The sequence below is a fragment of the Macaca thibetana genome, chromosome 9, assembly GCF_024542745.1.
Source record: "Macaca thibetana thibetana isolate TM-01 chromosome 9, ASM2454274v1, whole genome shotgun sequence".
Classification (NCBI taxonomy): Eukaryota; Metazoa; Chordata; class Mammalia; order Primates; family Cercopithecidae; genus Macaca; species Macaca thibetana.
In genome coordinates, this window is record NC_065586.1 from 23,991,528 (window position 1) to 24,011,976 (window position 20,449).

The 20,449-nt window shown below is 39.6% G+C and overlaps 1 protein-coding gene and 1 pseudogene across 3 annotated transcripts in view; both read left to right on the forward strand.

Annotated features, from left to right (window-relative positions):
- LOC126963001 (nucleoporin NUP35-like) overlaps window positions 1-17,122 on the forward strand; it is a 35,932-nt pseudogene extending 18,810 nt beyond the window's left edge. Inside the window, exon 1 of the transcript XR_007728886.1 lies at window positions 1-17,122. This exon is cut by the window's left edge and continues 18,810 nt beyond it. The product of XR_007728886.1 is annotated as a nucleoporin NUP35-like (transcript).
- Window positions 1-20,449, forward strand: part of KIAA1217 (KIAA1217 ortholog) — an 839,027-nt gene that overhangs the window by 447,019 nt on the left and 371,559 nt on the right. The window lies entirely within an intron of this gene.

A 20,449-nucleotide genomic window follows, 5' to 3' on the forward strand; every position in this document is an offset into this window, starting at 1 on the left:
CAGGGCAAAGTATGTTTAGTCCAGCAAATATCGGTAAGCCATGAAAGATGACATTATCTCCTGCCCAGTTGGATCTTTTTTATACTCAAGGAGATCTTTGACTTCAGAAGATCACCTTGATGACACTTGGGTGACTGTGTTTGGGTTTCCTCAAGCCTCTGCTTCCTACATATTATTATCATTTGCACAGTATGGGAATATCTGAAAAAGTGTGATGTCTAACACAGGAAATTGAATGTATATTCGTTATCAGTCTAAACTGCAGGCTTGGAAAGCCTTAACCAAAGATGGGAGGATTTTTGGAGAATCCATCATGATTGGTGTAAAACCATGTATTGACCAAAGTGTAATGGGAAGCAGTGACAGACGTGCTTTATCATCTCCATCTTTAGCCTTTACACCACCAATCAAAACTCTAGGTACACCAACACAACCTGGAAGTAGTCCTAGATTTCTGCCATGAGACCTCTTGCTACAGCATACAAAGCTACTAGTGATTATCAGGTTATTTCTGACAGATGAAAATCTTGTATCCAAAGCAATGGAGTACATGTTTGGCTGGTAGTAGAAGACCAAGAGGGAGGTTACTACACTAAAACAGAGTTAGCAGAGTGCTGCTGGTTCCTTCGGTTAGTTATATAACCATTTCTGCAGTATTGGATAGTTATCTCATACTTCTTTTAGATAAAAGCCTTTTTCATTAAGGATACAGCCTATTTGTAGCTCGCACTTTAAAAGATGCTTCAGATACATTTTGAAGAAAACTAAAAATCCCTGTAAATAGGATTTTGTGCTTTCCGTAACAGTGCATGCTTCAACACAGAAAACTCAGCATTGATTATTGTAAATTAAGTAACTGACATTGTGCTGAGACTTCACAGTCTTCATGAGAAGGTGGGGATGAATTTCATGAAGGGGGACTATAGTTATTTCTACCAAGACACAAAGATTAGAATTAGCAATTTGAATTATGGTGTTCTAATTTGGATAGTATTTAATATTTTCATTATCCTTGTTTGTGTATGTCCTGTCACAGAGTGTCCTCTTGGTGTATTCTAAAACCAACATTCTTTAAAAAAAAACCTACTACTAAAGTTTTTTGATAATAAACATTGTCAAGGATTTAAAAAACAATATAAAATAAGACACTTTGCACAACAGTTTGGTAGTTTCTTAAAAATTTAAAGACATATGATCCAGCAATTCCACTCCTAGGATTCACTTAAGAAAAATGAGTATATAAAAATATACCTGGGATTTGTTTTAATAGCTTTGAAGTTTTAGGTTTTACATTTAGGTCTATGATATATATATAGTATTTAGGGTTTTTAATCTGGTACAAGATACCCATTGAAGTTTGTTTCCTTCTTTGATATCTAACTGTTCTAGAACTACTTGTTGAAATGCTTATTTTTTCCCCATAAAATTACCTTTGTATCTTTGTCAAAAATCAGTTGTCTATATAATATTAGTGTGGGTATGTTTCTGGATTCTCTAGTCTGTCCCATTGATCTATTTGCCCATCTTTTCTCTGTTAATTCCATACGGTCTAGATTACTATAAAAGCATAAGGCATGATATCAGATAGTGTTAGTTCTCTAACTTTGCTCTTCTTTTTCAAAATTGTTGTGGCTATTCTAGGTTCTCTCCAATTAATGAGCATTTTAATATCATTTAACAAGCATTTAGTAATATCTTATCAATTTCTACCAGAAAACCTTCTGGAATGTTTATAGGAATATATCAATTTAGGCAAAAATGATATTTTAGCAATATTAACTTTTCCAACCTAAGAATGTGGCATATATCTCTCCATTTATTTAGGACTTCTTTAACTTTTTCAGCCATGTTTTATACCGTCGGTGTACCCATAGTACACATTTTTTGTGAAATTTATCCTTAAGTATTTCAAGTTTTGGATGCTATATGAATGGTATTTTTTTCTTAATTTCAATTTTCAATTGGAAAAAAACCTTGTTACTTCAAACTTGAGTGCTGTGTTTCCATAGAGAACAGGAAAACAATAGTTTCCCTGTTCTGTTTTGGCTCCTATCTCTCTAAAAAAGTTCTACAAATGGATTTTCCTCTCAGCCTTTCAAACTAAATGCCAGGAGTCCTGTAATGAGGATGAAAGTGTGCCCATATCACCCAGAAGGAGCTCACTGTATTGTCCTCTTTTGCAAAAGCAGCTGAATAAATTGAGTATATTAGAGACACAAATTTCTAGGACTTGTAAGGATTCTGTCAAAAATGTGTAACAGGGATGAATTACTCTTGCCCTGAGAACTTCAACTTTTGCACTTCCTGACTTTGCTATGGCTAAAATTGAAATACCAAAGTGGTATTCCCCCAAGTGTTTGAATTTAATAGCATTAATGACTAGGCTCCTACAAGTCTAAAAATTCTTGTTTGAAAATTCAGCTATTCTATTTGTACTTTCTGGGAGTGCTTAACTTTTAGTTTCCTACCTGTAAACTTTTCAAAAAGCAAATAACCTCACCTCAGACATCAAGTCCTTGTAAGGAGTGAGTGAGCAGCCCTACCTCCCTAAAGAAATAGCTATACTCAGGAGAGGTCTTGTGGTTTAAATTTAGCTGGATCTTATCTCCTTCTATTCCATTTAACTATTATGCTCTCAGAGCCTTGAGGACACATGTTCTGGTAAACTCCTTCACCACAAAATGTTAAGAACAGAGGGCAAGTTAACACTTCTAAGACCATCCACATTTCAAAAGACGGTAATTCTAATGTACAGGCATTCATGTTAATGGTGGGTTTCAGGCATTGTGGGAAGGAGAGACAGAACAGCAAGAGAGCCTTTCGGCATCCCCTATAATCTCATTGTTAGTCATGCCTTTTGGATAATCTGGCCCAACCTTCACCCCTGACTTTGTGAACACTGGGCTCTACTTCCTGAAATATACCATTAATGCACATAAGACTTTTCTGTCCCTGTGTCTCCAACTGTATGACAATGGATTTTGTTTTGTTTTGTTTTACTTTCCACACAGGAAAGTTGAGAAGATACAACACAATACTCAAAGTCACAATAAAGAAAGTTCAAGTCTAGGCTGAGCTGACGTCGTTACCATTATTCAACTCCTTCCTTACCACCCCAGCCTCTCAGGCACTGGCATTATTTGGTGACATTGATTAAGCCTCCACTGTTAAAGCTTTGAATGTCCCTTACCTTTGAGACTCAATGTTGGGAACCAGGAAGGATACCCAGAGAGACAAAAGGAATGTAGAACCAAGCTCAGCTCTTCTCCTGAATGAGGCATAATGGTTCAAAGTAGATGGATAAGAAATGATACGAGCTAGACAGAATCACTTTAGAAAAACTTTATAAATCTGATGAGCTCAAACCTAACAATGAAGAAGGAAACAGATGCAGTCTACCAGGAAAACAAAGGAGGTATATCTGAGGTGCTCGGTGATGCTTTCTAGACCCAAAGCACACCAGCACAAGTAAATCCCACTCCCTAAACTGCAAGTATTTTGAAGTGTCCACAGCCCTGGAACTGGTAAAGAAAATACCAAATTTAGGTTCAAAAGTACCTTTAAAAATCCTTTCTACAGAATCCAGTATAAACTTGTAACAGGGCAGGGAAAGAACAGCCTCTGGAAATTTCCAGTCCTCCGAACGGGTAAGAGAGCAGCAGGAGACTGTGCATGTTTAAAGGAAGTCTGCCTAAAGCCATGCTTTGTGTTCACTCTTCTCTGTGAACATCAAACTGCTGCCATGCCTTTGTTGCAGTTTTGCCAAGGGAAGTTGAGCACAGGCTAACACCCTTCATGAATTGTCCTTGAGGAGGCGTTGTTGGCATTTGGCACAAACATTCTCCAACTTCTTCATCCCTGTGGCAGAGCCTGAGTTCAGGCGGGCCCTGGAGCAAGCAGGTGCCTGTCTCTCCCCTGTGCAAGGAATGAGAAGGTGAGATTGTCATTAAGTAATGTAGCCCATCACATGGTACCTAGGATGATTTCAATGAATTAAAGCACAATGCCTATATTAGTTATCTGTTCTGCACAAAAAATTGCCCACCAGAATAGCAACATGAATCATAAACCTTTATTATCTCACAGTTTCTGGGTGTTAGGAATCTGGGAGCAGACTAGCTGGGTGGTTCAAGCTCAGGATCTCTTGTGAGACTGCAGTCAAGCTCTTGGCTAGGGCTATAGGTGTGTGAGGCTAAAAGATCTATTTCCAAGTTCTCTTGTGTGATTGTGGGCAAGACTCAGTTTCTTGCTGGCTGTTGGCTGAGTGTCTCACTTCCTTGCTATGTGGGCCTTTCCAAAGGCTGCCTGAGCAATCTCATGACATAGCAGCTGGCTTTCCCCTGAGGACATGATCCAAGAGAAAAAGACCAATATGGCAGCCACAGTCTTTTACAACCCATCTTGGAAACGACACAGAAACAATCACTTCTGTTATATTCTATTGGTCATACAGACCAACTCTAGAACAATGTAGAAGGGGAGTGTCAGGAAGCAGGCATCACTGGGCACCCTCTTGGAGGCTGCCTACCATACCTCTCATCTAATTGTGCTGAGAACACAGTTGGCCCTGGCCTTTGATATAATGTATACCAGGTAACACTTTTTAGAGGTATTGCAATACAGTGGCAAGACTAGTAGACTGCTAGTAAAGAGATTCGGATTCAAGTTCAGTTCTGACAATTACAAATGTTCTGTGTCTTTGGAATGCTGCTTAACCTTTTTGCACATCTGTTATCTCATCTGTAAAATGAGAGTATTGTCATTAATGGCCTCAAGGATGTCTCTCAACTCTCAAATTCCATCTCTTCATTCATATTTCTTAATTGCCGTTAAGAACTATGCCATTTCAGGCATGAAAGTTATGAAGGTGATTTTGTTTTACAAAATGGGCAATTTTCCAATGAGTTTCCCTTATTTTAAAGAAATAAACCAGCTGGAGAAATGGCACCCTAGCGTTTTCTTGGAGCTTATTTCTTTTCCATTCATCACTCATATTTTAGTAAGTAAGCCTCACAATAACATACTGTTGTTTGTATAATGCTTTAAAGTGTAGTACACATATTTTATATATGCAAGTGAATTCATCTGTAAACCACATTAGGAAGGTATTAGGCTTGGAAAGCCTTCCAGCTTCATTCTCCCATTACCTAGTGGCTGATGTTTACATGGGTGGCAATTTGGCCAGAACTACAATAGCCTTCTAATAAAGACACTTCCAGGCACATGGCCCAAATAGATGGGTGAAAAAGGCTCCATCCTGTCTAAAAGCTCTAAGTCTAAGCAAGGCACAGTGACACGTACCTGTAGTCCCAGCTACTTGGGAGCCTGAGGTAGAAGGATCACTCACTATGTTGCCCAGAAGTTTGAGTCCAGCCGGGGCAACATAGTGAGACCTTGTCTCTAAAATTAATTAGTTTAATTACATAAAATATAAATGTCTAAGTCTAAAGAGACAGCTGCAGTGGCCTACCATATGTAGAGTGGACTAGCAGTGGAATGAACAGTGAACTCTTCATCTCCTGTACTAGCCTAGAGTGAGCTAAGGACAGGGGACAACCTCTTGGGAGATTGAACTTCTAAGATGAGAATAGGAAAGCCATCTAGTTGCTTATCGTTTAAGTCCTTGAACAAGACGAACAGGCTCCTGCCCCAGGGCCTTTGTACTTGCCCTGCCTGGGAATCACTTAGGTTCAGTTCAAGGATCACCTTTTCAGATTAGCTTTCTCTAGCCACCAATCTTAAGTGACATCCTCTCCCATACAGGCATTCTCTACCACACCCTATTTTACTATCTTGGTAGCCCTATCTAAAATCATTTTACTAGTATACTTGTTTCAAGAGTTCACCACCAATAGAGTGTAAGCTGTCTGAGAGAGGTAACCCACTCTATCCTGGTTACTGCCACATCTCCAGTGCCCAGAATAGTTCTTGGTGTAGAGTGGGCACTCAATAAATATTTGTTAAATGGATGAATGAATTCAGTCTGAAAAAGTTTGTGGTTTGATGGATGTGTTTTAGGAGACACTTAGATAGTAGTAGAAATGAATATTAAATGGACCTATTTCTGTTCCATTGGAATGGACAAGTGGGGGTGAAATCTGAGAATAAAGAGGCTTGTGCATCCCACATAATTAAGATAACCCCCAACAATTGGGAGCAGACACCTCCCTCAGGGATTCTAGGAGGAAAGGCCCTGCTGTCAGAACCAGTTGTGCCCCAGGAAGAAAAGAAGAAGAGAGAATAATATTTCTGGACTATCTGAGATCACTCAATGGATGTCATGCTCATTGTGACAGGAGATACTTTCCCCTGAAGACAGGAAGCGTGCCTACCCCTTCTTGAAGCCAATGGAAGATTGCATTGAAGGGAAGAGTGCTGGCAAGAGTGGAAGACTGGTACCTCTTTGGCTGGGCGGATGTCTGCTTAGGGAGCAAACCAACAGTTCAGTTCCTGAGCTTTGTTAACCTGGGGAAAAGAGAGTAAGAGAAAAATGGCAGAGTAAAGCAGAGAGAAGTGGCCAGGAAGCCAACTGTACTTACACTGCATGGAATGCAAGGATGGCGGTGATTCCCACATAGACCATAGACAGGCTGGTGCCATCTTGAGAGTTCTCCACCAGCTAACAAGGCTCCCAAGTTTCTCAGAGGATGCACTTGTATGTGTAAGGTTGGAAGAGTACTGCTGGAAATGGAAGAAGTTGAATAGGAGCCTAAGCTCTCACCTCTAGGAACTGTCTGCACCCTGGTCTGGCACCCAAGATCTACATTTGGATGTCCGTCACAGAAGAGATGCTAAGAATGTATCAGCGTTAGTGCAAGATGCAAAAAACAGAAAATGAAAACCACCCAGAAAGGATTCACCTAATCCCTCTCCACTGACCCAGACCCACCAAGGAGCAAGATTTTGAATGGAGGTGGAGGTGGAGGTACCCAGAAGCAGAACGTTTTCTGTACCCGTGGGATATACCCTGAGCCATCGCTTAGCCTGCACCAGAGAAAATAAAGAGATTAGATTTAAGTTGGATACAAAATTTGAGTTTTAAACTGGCCCAGACTTTTTGTAACTCCAAGTGACCAGAAGTTTATAGGATCTTGCTCAGGTATCATCAAAGAATGGGAAAATGGTATTTGACAGGACATGATTGAAGGCCATAACTGGAAACATTGAACAAATGAAACCATTTCATGTTTTCGACACTGAGTTCAAACTATCCAATCTCCTAGCTAGAGCAGAAAAAAGGCAGTTTACTGAACTTTTAGCAAGAGAGTTCTTCAGGCATTTGATTTATCTTTGGGTGAACTTTGCTGGCTTTTGTCAGAGGCCGAGGTGACAAGACAGTTTATAAAAAGCAAGACTCAAGATGCACCCTTGGTACTGTAGACTCAGTTGCCTTTCTTCTGCCATGCTCCATCCTCCTCACCACCTCTGATTTTGTAAGAGTCCAGAGAGAAAAGCATTAAAAACTTATTTTTTGAAAGCCATTTTTCTGCAGCTTCAAAGGAATGTTGAGACCTTTGGACAAATCGTTTTTAAAATTTCAAGGATATTTTTTAATAAAACTGAGTGATTAGAAAGAAAAACACCACCCTCATGTCCTCCTTCCTTGATAAACAAATCACTTTAATAAAGAAATCACCTATGAGATTGTTTCTGAGTGGGTGCACAACCTAGATGTATTTCCTGTGGCTGCTGAAAACTAGATTAAAAGAAAATGCATTGAAATTCATGTTAAGAATAACCTCGGTTATTGATTAACGGGTACAAATATACACTTAGATTAAAAAAATAAGATCTGGCTTTCAATAGATCAGTAGGGTGACTATGGTCAACATCATCAACTGTATATTTCAAAATAGGGGCCAGGCACGGTGGCTTACTCCTGTAATCCTAGCACTTTGGCAGGCCAATGTGGGCAGATCACTTGAGGTCAGGAGTTGAGACAAGCCTGGGCAAGAAGGTGAAACCCCATCTCTACTAAAAATACAAAAATTAGCTGGGCGTGATGGTGCATACCTGTAATCCCAGCTACTTGGGAGACTGAGGCACAAGAATCACTTGAGCCTGGGAAGTGGAGATTGCAGTGAACTGAGATCATGCCACTTCACTTCCAACCTGACTCAATCTCAAATAAAAAAATAAAAAAATTTTTAAAAGCTAGAAGGGCATAATTCAGATGTTCCTAGCATATAGAAAACATAAGTATTTAAGGTAATGGACATCCCAATTACCCTGATTTGATTATATGGATGTATCAGATTATCACATGTACTACAAAACTATGTACAGCTATTATGTATCAAAAAATAAATTAATTCATTTTTAAAAAAAAAAAAATAATTTTGATCAGAATAAACACATTTCAGGTGCTGAGAGCTGGAGAAGAAAGCTATTTTGGAAAGGGATGACAGTGAATAAGTTAAAAGTTAAGCATATAGCTTTGGGTTTCACATCATCTCTTTTTAAAAGGAAAATGCATTTCCTGAATGATTAAAAACAGGAAACACACTTACTTTTTTAAAAAAGATATTGAATGACAGTCAACTGGTAAGATTTCTTTCTGCTTGGACTTCTCTAGTCTTTGTTTTAGGTTGTCTCTCCTTTTACAAATTCCTTTCATCTTTCTGATAAAAAGCACTGAATAACAAAATAACAGTTACTTAGAAATATTAGAAAGGTTTGGTGTGTTTGTGTGTATCTGTGTGTGTTACTTTAGATGTTACAAAAATATGAAGCAAACCAATGCCCTATATTTGTCCTCTCAGAATATTGTAGGATTCAAAAATGTTATGGCATTGGTGAAGTCATTTGTTGGTAACAGCGCAAACTCAGGATGTCTTTATCTTTCCTGTAGTTCTCTACAACACGTGCAAAGTAGAGCCCAAGATGTAAAGACCTCCTGTCCCTCTCTAACAGTCAAGGCGTGATTATCTTGTAGAGGGACAGACCCAAGCCCTCTCACTTCTGAGAACTAAGTGTTTTTCCACCTTTGCCCAACTTGGACAACTGTGAAGAGCTCAGTGGCCTTCCATTATTATGTTTATATTCATCAACAAAACTCCTCACTGACACTACTCCCCTGCCTCACACAAACCCAGTGTTTTCTAGTGATCATTTAGAAAAATATAGGCATGTCTTAGTCTGTTTTGTGCTGCCGTAATGGTATGCCACAGAGAAATGTATCGGCTCATGATTCTAGAGACTGGGAAGTCCAAGATCAAGGGTTCAGCATCTGGCAAGAGCCTTCATGTTCTGTCATCCAGTGGTGGAAGGAGCAAGTGAGTGCAAGAAAGTCCAAGATGGGGGCCAAACTCACTTTCATAACAAACCCAATCCTGAGATAACATTACCCATTCATGAGAGCAGAGCCCTCATGAAAACATCTCTCACTAGGCCCCACCACCCAACACTATTGCACTGGAGGTTAGGTTTCCAACATAGGAACCATGACCTCTGTTAATGGATAGAACATAAGGATTCTAACCCTGGCAGATTCTTCCCTCTCCAGATATTACTGAACTTGAATCCTGGGGATTGCTAGGGGTATGTGACACAAGGACCTAAAAATTATAAGATTTGAATTATTCATCACAATGACAAAAATTATGACCATCAATTAAGTTCCTACTAGATGTCAGGTCATAGAGGTATAGGCATATAATTTTTAATCCTAAAGCTTACTTATAAGGAGGGATTTTTTTTTTTTTCACACAAGAAAAACTGAGGCTCCATGAAAGTAGTAACTTGTCTAAGCATGCACAACTAGAAAATAGATGAACTGGGATTCAGTCCTGAGTTTGACTACAGCATGGCCTCTTTCCAAAGGAAACTCTTAAGCAGAAGCTGAAATGTGGCAGGACATTTCCTCTGTGCTATGGAGACCTTTTGTGAAACAGGGGGGGTGTGGATCTTTCTCTCCCTACATGGGACACCTACATTTTTCTTAAAAGAAACGTGACCAGCTGAATGGCTGATTATTTAAAAATTGGATCCTTTTCTATATGATAAAGTGAGGTGGGAGGAAAAAGCAGACTGGCCAATATATCAGAGGATTTCCTGACACTCCCCAGAAGCAGAAGACAGGCTGTCCCTGTTTCCTCTGTTCACTGAAGCCAGCCTCGGTTCTCTCCAGCCACTGTCTGACATTATCAGTGTTCACACATATTAGCCTCAAAGGCTGTCCTACATAACAGAGCACCTTACCTCTCACTTCCTGGAGAAATTATTTTTCTTTTCTTAAGCAAAGGAAACTCCATAATCTAAAGAGGCCATTTTTCATCTGGATCATCAAGCAGCGGCTCTGAAGGTGTGTTTAAGTTCACTCTCAGGTGTGCTTGCCAAGCACACAATCTAGGTGCTGGCAGAGCACAGGGTCATTCAAGTACATAATTCACAAGACTCCAGCTGCCAGCCAGTGGAGAACCAGACAGGAAGCTCAATTGATATAATGAGCGTAGTTAACCCTTGAGAAACATGAGATGCAACAACATTTTCAAAAGTCTTCGACATGTCAAATTTTTGTGTTATGCCCAATGTTGATCTTCATTTATTATTTATCTACTATCTTTAAATTGCCCGGAGCATTAAAGCTCAGAACTTTAAGGATGTCAGTAAATGTACCATTGCTTCTCATCACACTTGGCATAAAAGTTTATGAGACCTCAATGGTTTGGCCCATGCCTGTTCTTCCTGACCCATGCTCCATCCCTCAATTCTCATTCTCTCCATTCTAGTCCCAATGGCTTTCTTACCCCCAATCACCTTCCCTGCCCACCCTCTGAATAACACCACCATCAGTCTGTAGCATATATTCTGCTTTATCTTTCCTCACTGCATTGACCACTCATTGTTTACCATTGTCTGCACCACCAGAAGGCTATCTCTGCGAGGACAGGGAATTCGTTTTGTTCCCTGCCATAACTGAATACCTAATAATTATCCAATAAATCAAAAATTCAGATGAATGAATAAATGAAGTGTAGATCTAGAAAAGATGGTTATATTCAATCAGCAAGTCCATCAAATTCTACAGAGTATTTAACTTGTTCCATGTTTGCTGTGCCAGGGTCTGCACAGCCCTCAGGCATCCTAGGTTGCCAGGACCCTTCCAAGGAAAAGGGTGCTTCTCTTAGACAAAGATGAGCTCCTCTCCCAGTCTGGGTCATCGTCTGGTTTCCATGGCAACCAATATAAAGTGCCTCTGACCCTGAACAATTTATAGGACATAAAGTATTCCACACTCATAAAACAGTAAACAAACAAACAACAACAACAAAAAACAGAACAGACACCTAAGCTCCCTAAATTGCTATTTTGGAAGATAATTTATTAGTACTCAGAAAGCTTTAAGGGATATTTTTTCATAAACAGGCTATATCTGATAGCAGTAGTTGATTGTGTTATGTAAGTGCAGCTCTCTGCTAGCCATGGAAAATGTAGATTTTATGCTAGTAAAGAGACTATTGGTTGTGATTATCTACATACATCCATGCTTTATACAAAAACCCAAATTAAATTAAGAGTAACATTTTCCAATGATAGTTTGTTTCTGTCCTAAATCCAGCAGCGTTGAAAAGACTTTATTCTACATTCAGTATTTCGCAGCACTGGTTGCTCTTTGCCGAGTGGTAAGTTGGGGCTTCGGAACAGGGAGATAAATAGACTCGCTCCTCAAAGGAGGAGAGGAAGGTGGGACTCCCAGGGGAAGCTGGCCTTTGTGTTTGATGAATGAGTCTTTTTCAAGTATCTCTGTTGTTTGGTTTTTTAAAGAAAAGAGGGACACTCTCCAGTCTGTTCCCAAGCTCATTGTGTGAAATTTGCCTCTTTTGGGAACTTCATTATTTTCCTGGCTGTGAAATATTGAGTCAGTGGGTTTTGCAGGAATGCACTGTCTGGAGACATTCCGAGGGGAGCCTCTTTGACAACATCCCCCGTATGAAGGCTGAGGATGGGTGCAGAGTAAATAAGTCCAAAGTCAGTGATAAAGAGAGGACAAAGGCAGTAGTGAACCAACATGATGGTCAAAAAACCCTCACTGCTTCTGACTCTATATAAATAATCTCCATTACCTCTGCAGCTTATAGAGCAAAAGATTTAAGTTGCTGCCATTCATTTCTATACTGAATTGACTAGAAGTTTCCAATCCAAATAAGTGCCCTATAAACTTGAAGAAAAGTCTGCATGGATTGAACATTACAAACCTACAAAATAGTACTGTGTATAGTAGTGAGCTATCCTCCCTGGAACTGTCTTATGAGTGAAGGGGCACCACATCCTGTGGGTTCTCTGGCTGTGACATCCCCTTGAATGCATGCCTAGTTGGGCCTGTTCTGTTCAGAGATGTGTTCTGCCCAATAATGCCGAGTAGAAAAGCAAATTCCAATGTTGTTTTCTAAACACTCTCTTTTCTCTAAATGGCGTCAGCAAAACTAAGCTTACCAACCCATTGGGGACAGCTAAAAGCTTAGATTGGTAGGATCAATTTGTCAAGGGCAAAGAAGGCATTAAGCACTTCATTCACTCAAAGACGTAATCAGAATTATCTTCAGTCAAATTAGGTACTCCCGGAATGTGAGTGCTCAAAGCGGATGGGTTTGTGATGACATTGTCATCATGATCATCATCTTCTTCGTCATCAGCTTACAATGAATTTATAACACCAACATACATGGCTCTGATAAGACAAGCAACAGGAAACATTTTTATTGAAAAGCTCTCATAAACAGGGAATATAGCATGGCTAGAAGGGACTCCATTAGTCTAGATATTTACAAAGCCTTCATGAAACTTTTAAAAATAAATGATCCTAATAAAAAGCATTGGAAACACCTAAAATTTTAAAAATTGAAAATGTTCAATTTCCAAATTATAATAAATGTTTTTGAAAGTTAATATTGTTTTTCCTTCAATAATAATGATGATCATCTGGGCACGGTGGCTCACGCCTGTAATCCCAGCACTTTGGGAGGCCAAGGCGGGCAGATCGCCTGAGGTTGGGAGTTCGAGACCAGCCTGACTGACATGGAGAAACCCCGTCTCTACTAAAAACACAAAATTAGCCGGGCGTGGTGGTGCATGTCTGTAATTCCAGCTACTCAGGAGGATGAGGCAGGAGAATCACTTGAACCCGGGAGGCAGAGGTTGCAGTGAGCTGAGATTGCACCATTGCACTCCAGCCTGGACAACAAGAGCAAAACTCCATCTCAAATAAATAAATAAATAAATAAATAAATAAATAAATAAATATAATGATGATTGACACCATAATCAAAAATCATAGCAAAAAGCTAGAAGTTATTGAAACCTTCCTGCAAGCTAGGAACTGTAGGAAGGAGTTTACATGCATGGTCTTAATGTCATCCTCACAACATCCTCTGAGGTTGGGGCTATCATTATCCCCATTTAAACAAAGAGGAAACTGAGGCTTAGACATGGCAAACAGCTTGAGAGAGATCATACAGTTGGTATGTGATGAAACCAAAAATTCAGCCCAAAACCTTGGCTATTATAGTGAGAGTATAATTCACACAGGGTGGTACAGAAAAGAAGATAATAAATTTGAATTTCCTGGTTTCTCTTAAGACAGCAACCATTTAAATGGGAACTATGGGCTTGTTCTGTCTTGCCCCATAATGGTGGAAAAGGAGAAGAGATTTACATGAAACACCATCAAATAATTTGTCACTCCTGGAGGAACCGTTTTCCTATGACCACTATGCCAAGAGGATATTCTTTCATGTCCAAATTCATAGAGACAAGATAGACTGCTCTGGGATTCTGAAGGGAGAAAGCACCTCAGTAACAATTTTGCAAAGCAGTTTGTGTAGTCCCTTAGAGCACAAAAACTAGAGCCAAATTCTCTGGGTTCAGATCTTGACCCTAGTGCATCCTAGCTGAGTTACCTTAGAAAAGTTGCTTAGCCTCTCTGTGACTCCATTTTCTAATCTGCAGAACTGAGACAATACTAGTACCTATTTTACTGAGTCATTGTGAGATTAAATAAGTTAACATTTGTCCAATGGTTAAACATGCTTAGCACATAGTAAGACTATATAGGTGTTGGCCATCACTAGTACCAACACTGAAATAACCTGTTGAAGACCTGAAGGACACAGCTGACCAGAGACGTCAGCATTGTTCATAATTCCCTGCCTGTGCACAAGTTCAAACTCAGGCATTCCGTGTATTTTGTTTTTACAGGTATTTGGAATCTGCTTTTCACTTCTGTTTTCTCTCTTTGATATGATACTTCAGATCTGCTCTTGACTGTCTGGCTCATTCTTAAGTGAACTGTGGACTGTTCCTTTGTTTTGTACCCAGAATTATAAGTTTCAATGAAGTCATTAACAAGACAATTCCCGGAAGCATAATACTCTAAAGCAGGGGTCTCCAACCCCCAGGCCATGGACTGGTACTGGTTTGTGGCCTGTTAGGAACCGGGCTGCACAGCAGGGGTGAGTAGCAGGCCAGCGAGGGAAGCTTCATCTGTATTTGCAGCCACTCCCTATCACCCGCATTTCCTCTGGAGCTCCACCTCCTGTCAGATCAATGGTGGTATTAGATTCTCATAGGATCGTGAACCCTATTGTAAACTGAGCAAGCGAGGGATGTAGGCTGCATGCTCCTTATGAGAATCTAATGCCTGATGATCTGTCGCTGTCTCCCATCATCCCCAGATGGGACCATCTAGTTTCAGGAAAACAAGCTCAGGACTCCCTCTGATTCTACATGATGGTGAGTTATATAATTTTTCATTATATATTACAATGTAATAATAATAGAAATAAATTGCACAATCAACATAATGCACTTGAATCATCCCCAGAACCACTCCCTGACCTTCATCCATGTAAAAATTGTCTCCCACAAAACTGGTCTCTGGTGCCAAAAGGTTTGGGGACCTCTGCTCTAAAGTTACCAAGACTACTTACATGGCATCATAATAGTCACAGAATCTAAGACTTCCACTTCTAAAGAGATCATCTGGTTCAGTCCTCTACCTAAAAGATGGTTCAACTTTATACATTAAAATATTACATAGACACTCAAAGTAGAAACTGATTCTAAAATTGGAATTGTGCGTACATAATTCTAGAACTTCAAAAGCTTAAAATACTGCCTGCTTCATAGGAAATGCTTAACAATTATCAACTACCTTTTTAATAAGAGTGTTAGTATTAGTTTGAGTAACCCAAATCTTTTTCCTCTGAAGACTATGACTTCAAAAAAGTCACATTGCCTTTTAAATGTCCAAATTGCAAAGTCCAAGCTGCATCTCTTTGCCATAAGTTTATCAATTTCCATGTGCCCCTCAGGCATTTCTGAATGTTCCACAGGGGCTGTCTTGTACTCTCAAGAACAAGTGTCTTCTGACACCTGTCATGTTCTCCTCCATCATGGAAATGCGCCATCTCTAATTCCAACTGATCTCTGTGATGACACTGTCAAGTCTACCTCCTCCTGACTTCTGGAGAAGGGGCTCAAGTCTCACCAGGGGTAAGACCAGGGCTTCACTGTGCATGGAGACAAGCTTTTCTGGAAGTTTTATGGAATGGCAATAGAGCATGGAATATGAGTTATTGTTACTACTCCTGCCCAGTACGACTCAGAGGCCACAAATGCAGGCCCTTCGATGTCTGTCTAGTTCTTGGCTTGCTGCCTTGCCACCTGGGCAGCTTATCCTTCACCAAAAGGTGTGTCCCAGGTATCTCTGCACATGTCAGCATCCACACCAGAGAGGAGGACATTTCTCCCATCCAAACTATATGCACATATGTGCATGCTTGTGGACACACACACACACATACACACAAATGAGTCTAAAGCTATACCTTGAAACCCTATTTCCTATCACAGAAGAGGATTAACCAAGAAAGTTTTCGTACCTTGAAATCCTATTTCCTATCACAGAAGAGGATTAGCCAAGAAAGGTTTCAGGCTACCAAAAACTGGAAGTGGTAAGGAAGGATCCCCACCTACAGACTTTGCAGGGAGCATGACCCTCCCAACAACTCACTTTCAGACTTCTAGCCTCCAGAACTATGAGAAAATAAATGTCTCTTGTTTTAAGCAACTCAGCTTACAGTACTTTGTTATGACAGTCCTTAGGTAACTAATCGAAGAACTACAGACTTTTTAAACATTTTATTTATTTATTTGTTTTAATAGGTTTTGGGGGAACAGGTGGTGTTTGGTTACATGAATAAGTTCTTTAGAGGTGATCTGTGATAGTTTGGTGTACCCATCACTGGAACAGTGTGTAGTGTACCCAATGTGTAGTGTTTTATTGTTGTTTTTGGAGATGGAGTCTCACTCTATCGCCCAGGCTGGAGTGCAGTGGCGTGATCTCACCTCACTGCAACCTCTGCCTCCTGGGTTCAACTGATTCTCTTGCCTCAGCCTTCCAAGCAGCTGGATTACAGGTGTGCACCACCATGCCTGGCTAATTTTTTTTTCTGTATTTTTAGTAAAGACAGGGTCTCACTATGTTGGCCAGCCTGGTCTGAAACTCCTGACCTCAGGTGATCTGCCCACTTTGACCTCCCAAAGTACTGGGATTACAGGCATGAGCCACCGCACCCGGCCCAGTATGTAGTCTTTTATTCTTCACCCCACTTCTGTCCTTTTGCTGAGTCTCCAAAGTCCATTGTATCATGCCTTTGCATCCCTATAACTTAGCTCCTTATAGCTTAGCATTCTTATAGCTTAGCTCCAACTTATCAGTGAGAACATACAATGTTTGGTTTTCCATTCCTGAGTTACTTCACTTGGAATAATGATCTCCAATACCATCCAGGTAGCTATGAATGCCATTATTTCACTCCTTTTTATGGCTGAATAGTATTCCATGGTGTATATATGTGTGTGTGTGCGTGTGTGTGTGTGTATGTGTGTGTATGATTTTTTATTCCTGAGTTACTTCAATTAGAATTATAGTCTCCAATATTATCCAGGTTGCTGCAAATGTCATTAATTCATTTCTTTTGAGTAGTATTCCTATTTATATATATACACACACACACATCACAATTTCTTTATCATATATATCACATATATCTTTATATCATATATATCTTTATCTACATATCATATATATATCTTTATCATATATATTATATATATATATATATCTCACAATTTCTTTATGCACTCATTGATCAGTGGGCATTTGGGCTGGTTCCATATTTTTGCAATTGTGAATTGTGTTACTATAAACATGCATGTGCAAGTATCTTTTTCATTTAATGACTTCTTTTCCTCTGGATACCCAGTAATGGGATTGCTGGATCAAATGGTAGAACTACAGACATTTTTTGACCTGTGATGATATGTAAATCTGTATCATAAAGATTTTCTACTACTTTTACAAATGTCTACAAAGGTGACAGTTAAAAAATCTCAACTCAGAAAAAAAGTACACAAAATTCCAGTCAATGCTTATATTTATTTTTCCCCAAGTAATTAGACAAATTGAAGGTGGTGGGGGAGGCTAGCTTCACTTGATTTCCAGTGAATAGTGCTGATGAGTCAGGACCATTACATCTCTCAGAAAATGCCCTGTAAAAAGCAAAATCTGAGTGTTGTGTTTACTAAAGTGATACCATATGTTGGTTGATTAACAAGTTGTCAGAATATTAGAAGTTCTTGGCTGATTGCAAGAAGGAGCATCTGTTTGCTGGATCCTTTATCTAATGTGTGTACAGATAGAACCAGGTCTGGTGCTTTTCCTAAATGTCAGATACAAATTCCTGTAGTATTTAGCTTTCAGAGAGTAACACCAATGTATGGCTAGAGTTGAAGATGTTTATTCTGAGGAGAGCAAATTAAGTAAGGCCAGACAAAAAGGTAAATGTGCATAAAAGAGTATGTCATTTAGCATTGTTTTACCATTATCCCTGACATTATGTACCACAATTAATATTTACTTTAATGTCACTTGCATAGGGATTTAGGAAAAACAAAAATCTCCTTTAGAACTGTTTATTGTTTTATCTGTTGATGGAATTTAATAATGCTTTATTTGTATAAAGTGACTTAAAGTTTATAAATACTTTCACATTGAATTCTCACAACATTGTAAACATGGCAAGGAATCCTATCCCCATTTCACGGATGAAGAATCTGCAGTTGAGTTGGGGTACATCCATCTGGCTTAAACATGGTGAAACCAGGACATAAAGCCAGGTCTTCTGAGGTGCTATGATGGGATTTACTCAGGGTGAAATTCTGGACTTTTCCTTTGTAACTTCTTGCACCTGTTCTCCACCACCTTTGATAACAGCCAGCCACCATATATTAGATTGTACCATTTTAATTTCAGCCAGTAGATTCCTTTTCACTACCCATCAAAGCAGACATGAAATAAGTAAAACGGGAAAAGGGACTCTTCTTATGTTAACTGAGTTCAAAGTTAGAATTACATTTAAGTTGTTCCATTTCCTTTGAAGTTTCTCAGCACCCATGGTCTTGGAACTAAGTGGCTCCGTGATATGATGTACATTTCACCTTTCTCTTTAGCCTGAGGTTTTTTTGTTCTATATTTTTATGACATACAGGAAGACTATGTTACAGAGATTTTTTTTAATGTTTCAGGGAAATGGGACATATTAGGAAAAACAGTATTTTAAGTATCCCAAATTTTAGTTATTTATTTAAATCATAAGTCAGATGTCACTTTTGAGCATTTCTTCCTATCATTCATTTGCCTAATGTAAGGGAGGAAAAAAATAACTTTTTCTTTAACCTCTTAGATTCAGTGACTGGGGTCTGTGAATTAAACTGACAAAAGACAATTAACACGAGAAAGTGTCTATCTCCCATGTACACAGAGGACCTCACAGAAAAGAAGTAAAAACCTTCAAAAAGTACTTAGGCATTGATGCTTATATACCATTTTAACAAAGAGCAATAAATTGTGGATAAGTGACAAGACAAAGTAAAAGGCTTTGGGCTTCTGATATGGTTTGGATCTGTGTCCCCACCCAAATCTTCTCTTCAATTTTCATCCCTAATATTGGAGGTAGGGCCTGGTGGGAGGTGATTGGATCATAGGCATAGTTTCTAATGATTTAGCACCATCCCCCAAGTGCTGTCTCATGCTAGACTTCTCGTGGGATCTGGTTATTTTAAAGTGTGTGGTACCTGCCCCCTCTCTTCCTCCTGCTCTGGCTATGTGAAGATGTGCCTGCTTCCCCTCCACCTTCTGCTATGATTGTAAGTCTCCTGAGGCCTCCCCAGTCATGCTTCCTGTATAGCCTGCAAAACCATGAGCCAATTAAACCTCTTTTCCCTTTAAATTGCCCAGTCTCAGGAATTAATTTCTTTCTTTCTTTGTTTGTTTCTTTCTTTCCTTATTTCTTTCTTTCTTTTTTTTTTTTCTTTTGAGATGGATTCTTACTCTGTTGCCCAGGCTGGAGTGCAGTGGTACCATCTCGACTCACTGCAACCTCTGCCTCCCGGGTTCAAGCAATTCTCATGCCTCAGCCACCCAAGTAGCTGTAACTACAGGTGTGTGCCACCACATCCAGCTAATTTTTTGTATTTTTCTTAGAGATGGGGTTTCACCATGTTGGCCAGGCTGGTCTTGGACTCCTGACCTCAAGTGATCCACCTGCCTCAGCCTCCCAAAGTGCTGGGATTACAGGCATGAGCCACCATGCTAGGTCCAGGAATTTCTTTATAATAGTGCAAGAACAGACTAATACAGCTTCTAAGTGCAACAAATTTTAGGAAAGTAAGTATATGGAGAAAACTAGTGGAAGATATGGATTATTTAATTAGTTTTATTATGTAGACTCAAGTTATTACAATCTTCAGTGATAAGAGTTATCTCCTTTTTCTAGTATGAAATTTATCCCCTGCTTTAAGGCAAAAATAGGGGTGGCAGAGAGTTCCTTCTGCATCTCCTCTTTCTCAATTTCCTTTGACTCAGAAAAATCCTTATGCCAAAGTGGCTTCTTTTAAGGTGGCTTATTCTGCTCACCTTCATTAACTTTGAGGACCTCTACAGTCAGGTCCTTCCCTATCTTTCCAGCTATATCTTCAACTCCTCAACCTCTGAACCTTTTTTTTTTTTTTTTTTTTTTTTTTTTTTTTGGAGACAGGGTCTCACTCTGTCACCCAGGCTGGAGTGCAGTGGTGCAATCTCGGCTCACTGCAACCTCCGCCTCCTGAGTTCAAGCAATTCTCCTGCCTCAGCCTCCTGAGTAGCTGGGATTAAAGGTGCATGCCACCATACCTGGCTAATTTTTATATTTTTAGTAGAAACATGGTTTTTACCGTGTTGGCAAAATGCTGCCTGTCTTGCTCTACACTTTTCCTCCTCTGAACTCATATACTCACCTCTCTGTAATACCATTTCCTTTCCTCTTCTCCTTCCCAACCTTACCCATCCTTCAACTCAAGTTCAAATTTATTTTCCTGTTTCAATGTCTCCCCAGACCTCCAGCTATAT